General features: G+C 41.6%; 1 protein-coding gene across 9 annotated transcripts in view; it reads right to left on the bottom strand.

Moving 5' to 3' along the window:
- Positions 1-11,093, bottom strand: part of LOC135305114 (uncharacterized) — a 494,456-nt gene that overhangs the window by 15,008 nt on the left and 468,355 nt on the right. For 3 of the 9 annotated variants that reach the window (XR_010366397.1, XR_010366398.1, XR_010366399.1), the window contains 4 exons: positions 4,106-4,210; positions 3,416-3,558; positions 2,591-2,691; positions 2,194-2,390 (listed from right to left, as the gene is read on the bottom strand). The gene's annotated coding sequence lies outside the window, so the exon portion shown is untranslated. Of the gene's footprint in view, positions 1-2,193; positions 2,391-2,590; positions 2,692-3,191; positions 3,372-3,415; positions 3,559-4,105; positions 4,211-11,093 lie in introns of those variants that run through there. The other 6 variants (XR_010366400.1, XR_010366404.1, XR_010366403.1 and 3 more) reach the window with 3 other exon arrangements.

Raw genomic sequence — 11,093 nt, 5'->3', positions numbered from 1 at the left:
ACCCACACACACAAAAGCCTTGATTTGTATAACTGACTTGGGATACATTTTTAAGAGGTAGCCCATCCGCTGTTCTGTGCAGGACTAGATCATTACTGGACAGGCAGAGATACCATGTAAGGATAAACTGCTTGGAAACCTTTCAGGTGACTGAATTAGAACCTGGAATGATCAGAGGCAATTTCAGCTGGCTGATCAACTCAAGTTCCCATCTCAGGAAAACAGAACACCTCACCAGTGTCTAGATCTACAGCTTCCCACTACATGAGGCATTTACACCTGGGTTAAGTGCCAATGAATCAGACTTCCAACACCACCACTTATATCTTACATGCAAGTTATACTCAGCAGGTAAAACAAGTACATTACTTAAAACAGGTTACACAATAAAAGTTGGTGAGGTACCCAAGTGCCCAAAAACCTCTGAAGGTCTAAGCACATAAACACAGTGTGGGTTTTCTGGTGTACAAAACATGGCAAAAAGTCCTCAGGGCAGCATGTGGAGTCCCTAAAATATCAATTCGTAATGAGTACCTCAGGATGTATTAATTGTGATTTCTGATTTGCTCTAAGCTGGCCCTAGTGGCATTCATTATGTTGACATCCTGTGATACAAGCCTGGGTCCTAGATTAGACCTAGTTTATCCTTTGACCCATGTCAGATTGGTGCTGAGCATAAACTTGGTTCTTATCCTTGTTCCCAAGGGAAATGAGTGTTCACACAGGAATTGGCCTTTGAGAGGCTAAATAAACAGAGCTGGTGGGACAGGATTGCCTTTGCTGGGAAAGCAAGGCAAGAAAATTCCTTTTTAGGCTCAATTAGCATGTATTTTGAGGTTTTCTGCCCATCACTTTTTAAATAACATACTGTTGTGATTCACCAATAATATCAATGTTCTAACGATATTTTAAAGGCATATTTTCTTTTTGACATGCTATCCATTTATCTGTGTTCTCTAGCTAGGGTCAGACATCCAGCTTTTTAGCACATGATGCTGCACATGGTGCTAATAATACCAAGGTTCAATCCCCATATGGGCCATTCACTAGAGAGTTCGACTTGATGATCCCTGTGGGTCCCTTCCAACTCAGAATATTCTGTGAGCTGGAAATATGACCATAATTACCCACTGAATGCAAAAGATAGGTCTTGGGTGGAGACCTATGAATGGTTACATTCAAACCAATTCAGATTTGCACTATGCTAGTAATTTTCTGTTGGTTATCTTATTGCTAGAGTCTTCTTTTGCTTGAATGCACACTTCTAATGCATTAATTGCTCAGACGAACTCTGTAAGGGACTCTGGATGCCATCATATCTTTTGAGTAAATCAGTAGTGAATATGCTCTGGCACATATTTTGAGTAAATCATTAGTGAATATGCTCCGGCACATATTTTTATCTGTATTCTTCAGCAACTGTTCTTGGTAAGGAAAAAAATCCCTAGCATATCTTAAAAAAAAAATCACTTTGCATTTCAAGCTAGGAAATCTCCCTACCTTCCATCTGACTTATGGATTGTGAAAAGCTACCATAGTGAAAAACAAATCGTCAAATACATATCACATTGAAGGGTTATATGATATATCACTCAGCATGGAGTCTGGTTGATTTACTTGCATGCAAGCAAAAGAAACTGTACACAGCAGCACAGATAGAATCAAATGTCTCATTTCTTAGTTCATACCTAATTCAGAGAGGATTGTGGATCTTTCTGTCCTGCAGAAGAGAACAGGAAGCTAAGGAGGAGAGTGACTCTGTATGCACTAACCCCTGCTCTGGTTTGGAAACATCAAGGACTTACTGTGATTCAGCTGGGAGGGCAACAGGAACTGCAGTATTAGACAAATTACTCACTGTTCGACACTTGGGATCTTATAAAATGTTAGAGAATATCCAAAATTATGCAAAGTATTATTTTCTTACAGTATATTTGGCTGTGTTCCTGGCCTGTATTATTTTTCTGTGTTGGATAGCTCCATCTCCAGCAAATATTAAGTCCTTAAAAGGGGTTGGTTTTTATTTTATTCTGTTTATTTTTCTGCCATCTTATATTCTAAAGAGATGTAATGGATCTGCCCAGATATCTTTCATGTTGTGAAGAGAGGGAAGGCAATAGCTTGAAAATCGTTTACAGTTCAACATTGAGCTGATATTTGTGAAGATGAAAACTTACTCCACAGCATTTTTACCTTGTGATTTGGATTCCATGGGGTAACAATCAGCTTCAAAAATCTCGTCATGAGGCTGTTTTCAAAGTCAAATAAGGAGCATCAGTGAGAACACACGACCCCCAAGTGGCTCCCCTCCAGCTTCATAACCCAAATTTATTTTTGACATTGCACCATAAGACTGAAATGATTAATCTATAATAGATTATCTCACAAATCTGCAACAGAAGAACAGAGGATATGATTTGCTTAGGATTTGGCACACTGGCAATGGCATGTCACAGCAAAGGGTTTAATGAAAAACATACAACAGAAAAACAAACTGGGGAGAGGCTGGGCTATTGCAGAGGGACTTTAACATGGTGCAAGGGAACCCACCAACCCAATGGCTGCATTGACCACTGACTGCTTGACTTACCACTAATATTTGAGCAAATAATTTCCATTGGCTTTCCAGAAAGACTTCTCTAAGTGTAGATGTTCCTCACAGCCTGCCTTGAGCTTGCATTTCTCAAGTACCTATAAAATAGAATGAAAGGTGGTTACCCTACGTTTGTGGTTGTCCTGTGGGGTCACAGCATTTGTGTTATGAAACTGTAAAGTGCAGTTATTTGGGAAAAGTGCTGAATTCCTGGAGGAAACCCTAACAACTGGATGGCTATACCATGTACTTGTACTACTGAGTGCTCACCTTAATTTCTGAGAGTAAAGGATGTTTGTGTGGAACCTCCTGCATAATTTACTGTACTGTGAAACATTTACCATGGATAAATTTCAGCCTATGAAATTTGGTTAAAAAGGGCAAGTATTTTTTTTTTTTCTGGGACATGGCTACCCCTTAGCCCAAACTTAGAAGCCAAAAACAGTCATAAAAAATCAGAGTAACATCCAAGTTCACAGGCACCATTTTCTGGTGACAGTAAAAATATATTTGCTAGTTAAAAAAAGTTATTGCCCTCTACTATAATTTTAAAAATTGATTAGGAACACTAGAAACTTCAGAAAAAATTCTCTCTCACCTATCTGACCTTGGTCAAATGCTGAAGAGCAACCATCAACCTGAGAGCAGGACACTGAAAAGTGGAGGGCAGAGTAAAGCATTGTTGTACTGTTACTGCCATCAATGACACCTTCATTCTGTAAAATCTCCAATTCTCTTTTTACAGTATTTCCATATTTTCTAAGTAATCTGGGATAAATATGTTGTCTAACCTTGATTTCTGCTATTTTCAGGGAGAATTACCTGCCAGTCTAGGCTGTCTTTTGTGCCATCAGAAGTTGAGCAAAGTTCTCTGTGTAGTAACAGGTTTTATTAGTCTGCAATGCCCCTTCCCTTGACCTGTTTGGACTTCTCTTTTGCTAGTGCTTCTGTCAATCCTTGGCTTTCTGTGTGGGGCCAGTGAAGGTCTCAGACTCAAGACACTTTGGCCAGAACAAAGACTATTAATTTATTTACATGCACCATCAAGCAGCAATCATCTTTAAATTGTTGGCTGAAGGCAAAAGGGCAAGTCAGTGCTATGTCTCATGGAACTATACAAGGATGGTGGCATCAGGGTAGGTCTGAAAAGGCTGTGGGGCCAGAGAACTGCCCCATGAGGCAGCACTGCTGATAGACAGCTGTGACAGACAACATCAAGACACCTCTATGCTGTAATCTCCAGCCCATCAAAAGGAGATGTTAACAGTTTCACATAGCTGGGGTTTTGTCCCAGAGGAGAAGTCTTTCTTTGGTTCTTTGGTGTGTCTGGGTGACGGCAGCTTTCCCCTTTAGTCTAACGGCTCAACAGATGAAGCTTGCCAGGGTAGTGCTGACACTATCCAGCTTCTGCAGCAGTGCACAACATAGCTGTGCACAAGGCAAGAAAGTAAAACAATATAGGAAAATAGGGATGCTGCTGCCACAAATCCTGGGAAGCTTAAATTTAAATACCTCCTTCTCCCTCTGTTGAGGCCCTGCTCCTCTCTAGAGGCTTCAGAAATTGGGTCTTTTCCTCACGCTCATCCAAGGTCCAGGAAGGGGTTTCATTTTTCTCTGCTGGGAAGATATATATGGGGAATTATGTAGGATTTTTGACCTGGTTGATAGCAAAGGCAGCAGTAACAGCGAAAATTTAGAGAGCAAAACAGTACTTCAAGCTTTTGGGGAATTGATGCAAGTGGTTCAGCTTGATGCAAATTTTTTTCCATTTACAAGCAATTTTATGAGGAAAAATATTGTCTCCATATCTACCTCTAGGCACTCCTGACCACAAGCTGAGATCTCACCGACAGACCAGGAATGGTGGGATGTCCAATGGCAGAGATTGCCACACAGCTTGAATTTTACACATATATGAAATATATACAAAATATATAGGGTTTCACATCTCCAGTGGGAAGTATCAAGGACTTTAAAAGACACAGAGGGCTGAAACAATCTGCATTGAAACAGGAGTCAGGGCAGGTCTAGGTCAAGGGTCTGGCTCAGAAAGTAGAGAGCAGCAGGGTTTTATTCCTGGCTGTACAAAGATCTGAAATAACCTCCTGACTCATGCCTTACTTCCCATTCATGGCATTCCAACCATAGAAAACCTGTTGTACTTATGAGATGCTAAAACCCCTCTCATGCTTTGGGGCTATATGAATGAGATGAAAACCCAGAGAAAGGGACATGGAAAACCAGCATGCAGATCCTGGTCCCAGTCAGCCTGAGAGCCTGTGTCCTACTCTACCACTGCTGCTTCAAGCTCAGGAGTGCAGGTGAGTGACAATGTGTCACCCTCTGCAGCTGATGGCCCTGGCCTCAGCCCACAGAGTTCAGGGGTTTTGGCAGTACAGTGTAAAATGTAAACCAGTGGTCTTTTTTGTTGTTGTTTTTGTGAAAGCCAGTAATCACAGAACTAAACCAGCTGGATGAACCACAATTTACTACCATGAACTCCTCTAGTCTGTGTTTTTCTAAAGGTAACAACTACGGATGCTGAGATGGCTGCACTTTGGACAAAACAAATGCTCTAACAGGATGTAGCTGTAACAAACCTGTCCAAGCTCATAAACAAATAATCATCCATTTAATCACTAATTATTAATCCAATTCTGATCTTCAGTTACTCAAAATGAACTGTTTAAAAAAAGTGATACTAGTTAGTCTAAAGCAATTTAAAAACATGCGTCCAAAATACATTGGTTTACTGTCGAACAATGTTATTACAAGAAAATTAGGACAGGAAAAATAAACTTTATCCCATGAAATCAGCCGTATGAGAGAAGATTCCTTTTGAAACTGCCCCCATCTGAAATCCTAACTTGAGTGCTGAAGGAGGCAGACAAGCATTAACGAGCAGGGCCACAGCCTGCACCATATTCCTGCCCCTCTAAAGCAGGAGAATTACAAAATGGATGGGCATGAAAGAAATTACTGATTTGCTACACATATCTACTGCTTAGTGCCTAAAAATTTAGTTTATGGAGCCTCTTAATCTGTGTATGGAAATGAGTCAACAGCAGAAGCACTTCTGACCTCCTTGAAGATTTTAGCATCATCTCAACCCTTCTTAAAACCTTTCCAAGCTAATAATATTGTATTCTTGTATTTTAGTGGTTTTTTTTAATCAAAACTGTTTATATTTCAAATTTGTCAAATGATTGGACAAAGCAGTGTTAAAAATTCAACTGCACTAATTACTAGCTGAGCAGCATAAAAACCTCTGAATAAATGTCAGTCTAGGAGATAAGCTCTTATCTTAATCTAATGACTCCACAGACTTAATTTGTCAGGCCAGCCTAGTTGATGAAAAACAGGTTTCTATTCTCCAGTGTTAGCAGACACATCTTTCCAAATCTTTGAAGTTGGATAGTAATACCATCAGTGTCATCCTGCAAAAATCTTGTGACCAAGCCAATTCCATTGCTATTGTCCTGTTACACTAATTAAAGTTGTTTTACCCCCATCAGTGTGCAATAGGTGAAAATGAAGGCAATTTATTTTTAGATTTGTTATATTCTGGGATAATCATTCTTGCTTCCCACTGCCCACAACGATGTGTTAATATTTGCAGCTCTCTCTCATTATCAGAAAGCCAGGCTTTTTAGCAGGGCTACACACACAGCACAGTGCTATCCCAGGACAATTCCTGCAGTGCAGACAAAGCACACAAGTATGTGTGTGTGGTTTATTTGTGTAGAGAAGAATAATTTTGAGCTCAGGCAATGAATTTGATCTAAAGAGATGATTTTAGGTTTTTGAAATTTTTCCCTAAAGGAGAATTTGGCACATTTAGAACTAAATGCACCAAATGTTCATAGCGTTTGGACAAAGTGGGTTAACAAATAGAAAAAAAGAAATTAGCTGCAGCCAGTGTTTCCATTCTCCCAGTCTTCAACTAACTCTTCTGATGGGAACTTGGTAGGCCTTTTGTGCAAAGTGCCCCATTTCAAAGGATATAATTTAAGCATGGCACTCTTTATCCCAACCCCAAAACTTACAGGGATATGCTTGGGTTTGAGGAGTTGGAAGATGAGGTTTATTCTGATGATACCCAGGAAGATGACAAAGTAACAAAAACCTGATGAAAATAATAGTGATAAGGTGCAATTTACTGAGGCAAATCCATGAGGCCAGTCCTGCTCTGGACTCTGTTGGCATTGACATTATGAACTTTATCAATATTAGATATATTGAGATATTTACCTGCTCTGTTGTATCTGGTTTTATAGCAGTGCAACTCCACTGGCTTCAGCAGCATTTCACACCATACAACAAGGAAAAGGGAGTGGAGAGTTAGCTACCTTTTCCTGTTATTACAAAATCTGATGCCCAGAGGTGATCGCTCTGAAGCCCACGTTACTTGCCAGACTGGCAGGAGTGCAGGGTCAGAGCAGCTCTGTGTGGGTGCAGCATAGGTCATTGTGGGATTTGTTTTGGAATACTCTGGAAGCATTTCACTGTTTGGCTGGGAACACCCTCTTGGATGACACAGATTTAATCAATTAGATGACAAATGTCCACCCTCTTGGGTGAGAACACTGCCTACTTGCAAATTCAGTCTAAGTAGGACTGCAAGGGGACCGCACAGGTGATGTGCTGGCATATCTACAGAAGTACTCAGGAGCTGGTCCACGCACATTTTCTTTTAAAAAGGCTCATGTGTGAGCATGGACAGCTAGTTTAGCACCTGAGTCATCCTGGCTGTGATGTGATTGGGAGCCAATACTGTAGCAGCCAAAGCCTTTGAGCCTGTGCATGCAGGCCATGCTGTCTAGACGGGCCTCTTCACCTGCAGCAGTGCAGATCCTCAGCAGGGACAGCACAGAGGCTGAGAAGAAGGGTGGGAAGCTTCATAAGCTGCAGAAACCTTTAAATCAGAAACTGTAATTACCCTAGCTAATTGAGTTCTGCATCTGATGTATACAATGGCCTCTTCTAACATCCTGGCTAACACATCATTTCTTATGGCATCTTCCTCGTAGTTGAGAGTCAGAATACATCTTTCTTCCTGTTTTACCCACAGCCGTGCAAAGGAGCAAAGTTTGCAGAGTAGTGCCAGGTGAAGTGTTCATGGTCCCTAATGTGATCCAAAACAACAGGGCTGCTGGATAAATTAGAGGCAAATTTCCACAGATATATGGGCTCCCCTTAATACAGATCAGTACCTACTTCAGATTTTTAAAGCTTCTGGGTTCCGTGTTGTCACTGGGAGTTGAGAGCACAAGGGTTTTTGAAAATCCCAGAGCCTGAAACATATTTAAGCACTGCTGCCTACTGTTTCCTTGGATCAAGACAATGAACTCTTGGAAAGCACTAATAATAACAACAATAATAAACATTTGATGCATGGTCTCATGCAGATGAGGTTTGAGGCCTCATCTGACCAAAGCTGAATTTATATCCATTGATTTCATCATGGAAGTGATGGTTCACTCTGAACATGCCAAATTCATTTATGTTAGGGCTATGGCCTAGAATAGCATTTTTTTAGTAAGAATTAATGGCTCCTCATTTCTTCTGCTCTGAGTCACAGTTTGAATCTACAGGCCATTCCCAACACAGCTGCAACAGAAAATGAACACATTGAAATGAAATTTTCAAAGTGATGTTTGAACCCCTTCTCTCTGATGAAATCCCACCTATTGATCCAGTCAAATGACTGCAGCCTCCTCAGGTCCATCCTGCAAAGTCTCCTTCATCAGCTTATTACAACAATTCTTCAGGTGCACTGGGACTGTCTTTCAGTAGAGGACAGGTGCCAGCTAATCAACTTGAAAAAAATGAAAATTCCCATAGATTAAATCCTAGTCCTGGTGAAAGATATGGCAAAATTCCCATGGAAACCAGTGGCTGCTTGTCTCTCAAGGCATTATCTCAAGTCTGAATTGCCACTGGAATACTGACTTCCTGGTTTATGCAATGAGTTTACTTGGAATGAACAAATTTATTGCCCTTTCCTCAGCAGCTGGAGCAGTGAAGGGGCTGGCTCACATAGGAGCCATTCCCTAGGGGTGGTGTCATGGATCCAACTGGCTTGGGTCAGGCTGCCCATACTTCAGGAGACTTTGGGGTTTCATGGCTCCGTTTGCTCTCTCTATACGCTCCACCACTTGCTCCTGTCATCCTGCTACAAAAAAAAGTTTACCTGCTCTGGCCTGCAAAGCAGCCCTGCTATTTTTGGACTGCAGCCTATACGAACAACTTTGGCTGCTAAGGAAAAACGAATCATTTTGAAAGAACAAAAACAGGTTCTTTATGGAAAAATATTGTGACTCCCAATCAGAGGGCTGTGGATCCAGATCAATTTCCTAGCAAAGAGGAATAACTCTAATCTAAACGTAAAAAGGGTTCTGTCATGGTGAGATACAAATGTAGGGGTAGCTGCCAGGTTTGAGATTGGTCTTGATGAAGTATTAGTCTGACAAGCCAATAATGAGCTAAGGCCCATGGTGAGGCTGCAACAGGCTGGGCCACTTGGCTTGACTAAATGAAGTCCAAATGCTTGGCACCACTGCTGGAGGCAGGACAAGAAGAAGTCAGAAGGAGCAGGATTTCTGTCTTAATTTGCAACAAGAATATCACAGTTCACACACCTTATGTGCGAGTGCAGGACAGTGTGTGCCTTCTTAATACCTTTGATGCAGCATTCCTAAAAGGAAGTGTTTGTCAATTTTGCTGTAAGTGAGCACAACAGCCTTAATTCAATGTGTCAGATAAGTGAAAATCATGTTGGCTTATATTTATGACTTATCACTTTATCTTAGTACTAGAGATGTTTGGAGAGCAAACCAACCCTTCAGTTTGTGTTTTGCTTTGCTTTTTTTTAATCCATCTAAGCTTTGCCAGACAAATCCATAACACTTATATACCATTGCCATATCTGCTGCAGAATGGGGGGAAGACACATCAAATACACTGAGGGGGTATTTTTATTAAGTCACAGGTTATGTGACTTAAGGGAAGGGTAGAGAATTGAAGTGCCTTGATGGGTACCTGATGCACGTGCTGTTGCATAGGTCAAGCAGAGCCACACTCAAGCAAGCACTACTGATGCCTTGTATTTCTTGTGGCCCTTAGATACAGTCAGGATTCTTGAGCTGAGATTGAAAAAAGGATGAGCCTGGACCCTCAAGTGACTAACAGACCCTTGTTAGGGGTCTGTTATAAAAATCCCTTCTGATTAATAAAGAAAAGGCAAGAATTCAAGCTGTTTGTACCAAGGTAAAAGATCCCAGATCATCTTGAGAATTTGGGAGCTTAAGTGTCTTTGATTAGGATCCTGCCACAAACGATGGCCTGGGTCAGTATGGGTGGAGGATTGTCTCATACCTAGAGGCTGGTTAGCAAATCTCCACTAACAATAAAACAAAGAGATGTGGCTTGGTAATTCTACCACCTGATCATGACTTTTTTTTGAGATGAGGCCAAAGCAGGTATAAAGCTGGGTTAATCTCAGTTGTTCCCAAACTTGCTACTCTGCATTTAGAATGCCTTCTGAAATGTTTGGGTGAGGCTCTTGCTTTTATGGCAGGGCAGTGCTACACAGAGAAAGAACAGCTTTGTGGAGATTTGCCTCCTGCAAGTGGAATGTTCTCTTTCACAGAGGTCACTGGTGTGACCACACTTTGACTGATGTGTGCAGTTCTGGGTACCACAATATAAAAGGATATAAAACTATTAGAGATCATGCATAGGAGAGCTATGAAGATGGTGACATGTCTGGAGGGAAAGTCATATAAAGAGCAGCTGAGGTCAGCCTGGGCAAGAGGAGACTGAGGGCAGACCTGACTGCAGTCACAACTTCTCATGAGGGACAGAAAAGTGGCAGGCACTGATCTCTGCCCAGCGACCAGGGACAGGACCTGAGGGAATGATCTGAAGTCATTTCTTGAGAGAAGTCTCTTCACCCAGAGGGTGACTGGGTGGCTGGGCACTGGAACAGCTCCCCAGGCCAGTGGTCACAGCAGCAGCCTGACAGAGCTCAAGAAGCATTTGGACAACACTCTCAGGCACAGGGTGTGACTCTTGGGGTGTCCTGTGCAGGGCCAGGAGTCGGACTTGATGATCCTTTCAACCCAGCAGATTCTGTGATTTTTGTCCTTGCTAAGTGCACACTGACAATTTCCCACTTCTGTTTCAAAGGGAACCTCCAACCACTCCCAAGTGCCAGTAACTATTTCCCCTATTTATTGGCTCAGTTTCCCTCCACTCTTTGGGAGAAGAGGCAGATAATAAAGGGAGCAGTAGAGCTACACTGATTCTTGGGACTGACAGTAAAGGTACACAGTTAACAGACTGAGCGAGTGGACTCAGATTTGCTTGCAGAATCCCGTCTGAATTGCACTATTCTTCCAATCAAAGTGATTGTGAGAAATTCTGATTTTCAATTAATTTTTCTCTTTTTTTTGCATATGGGAAAGAGGATGCCTTTGTGCAATGACTGTTTAAAAAT

Source organism: Passer domesticus, chromosome 7 (assembly GCF_036417665.1).
Source record: "Passer domesticus isolate bPasDom1 chromosome 7, bPasDom1.hap1, whole genome shotgun sequence".
NCBI lineage: Eukaryota > Metazoa > Chordata > Aves > Passeriformes > Passeridae > Passer > Passer domesticus.
This window is presented reverse-complemented; position numbering and strand designations above follow the sequence as displayed.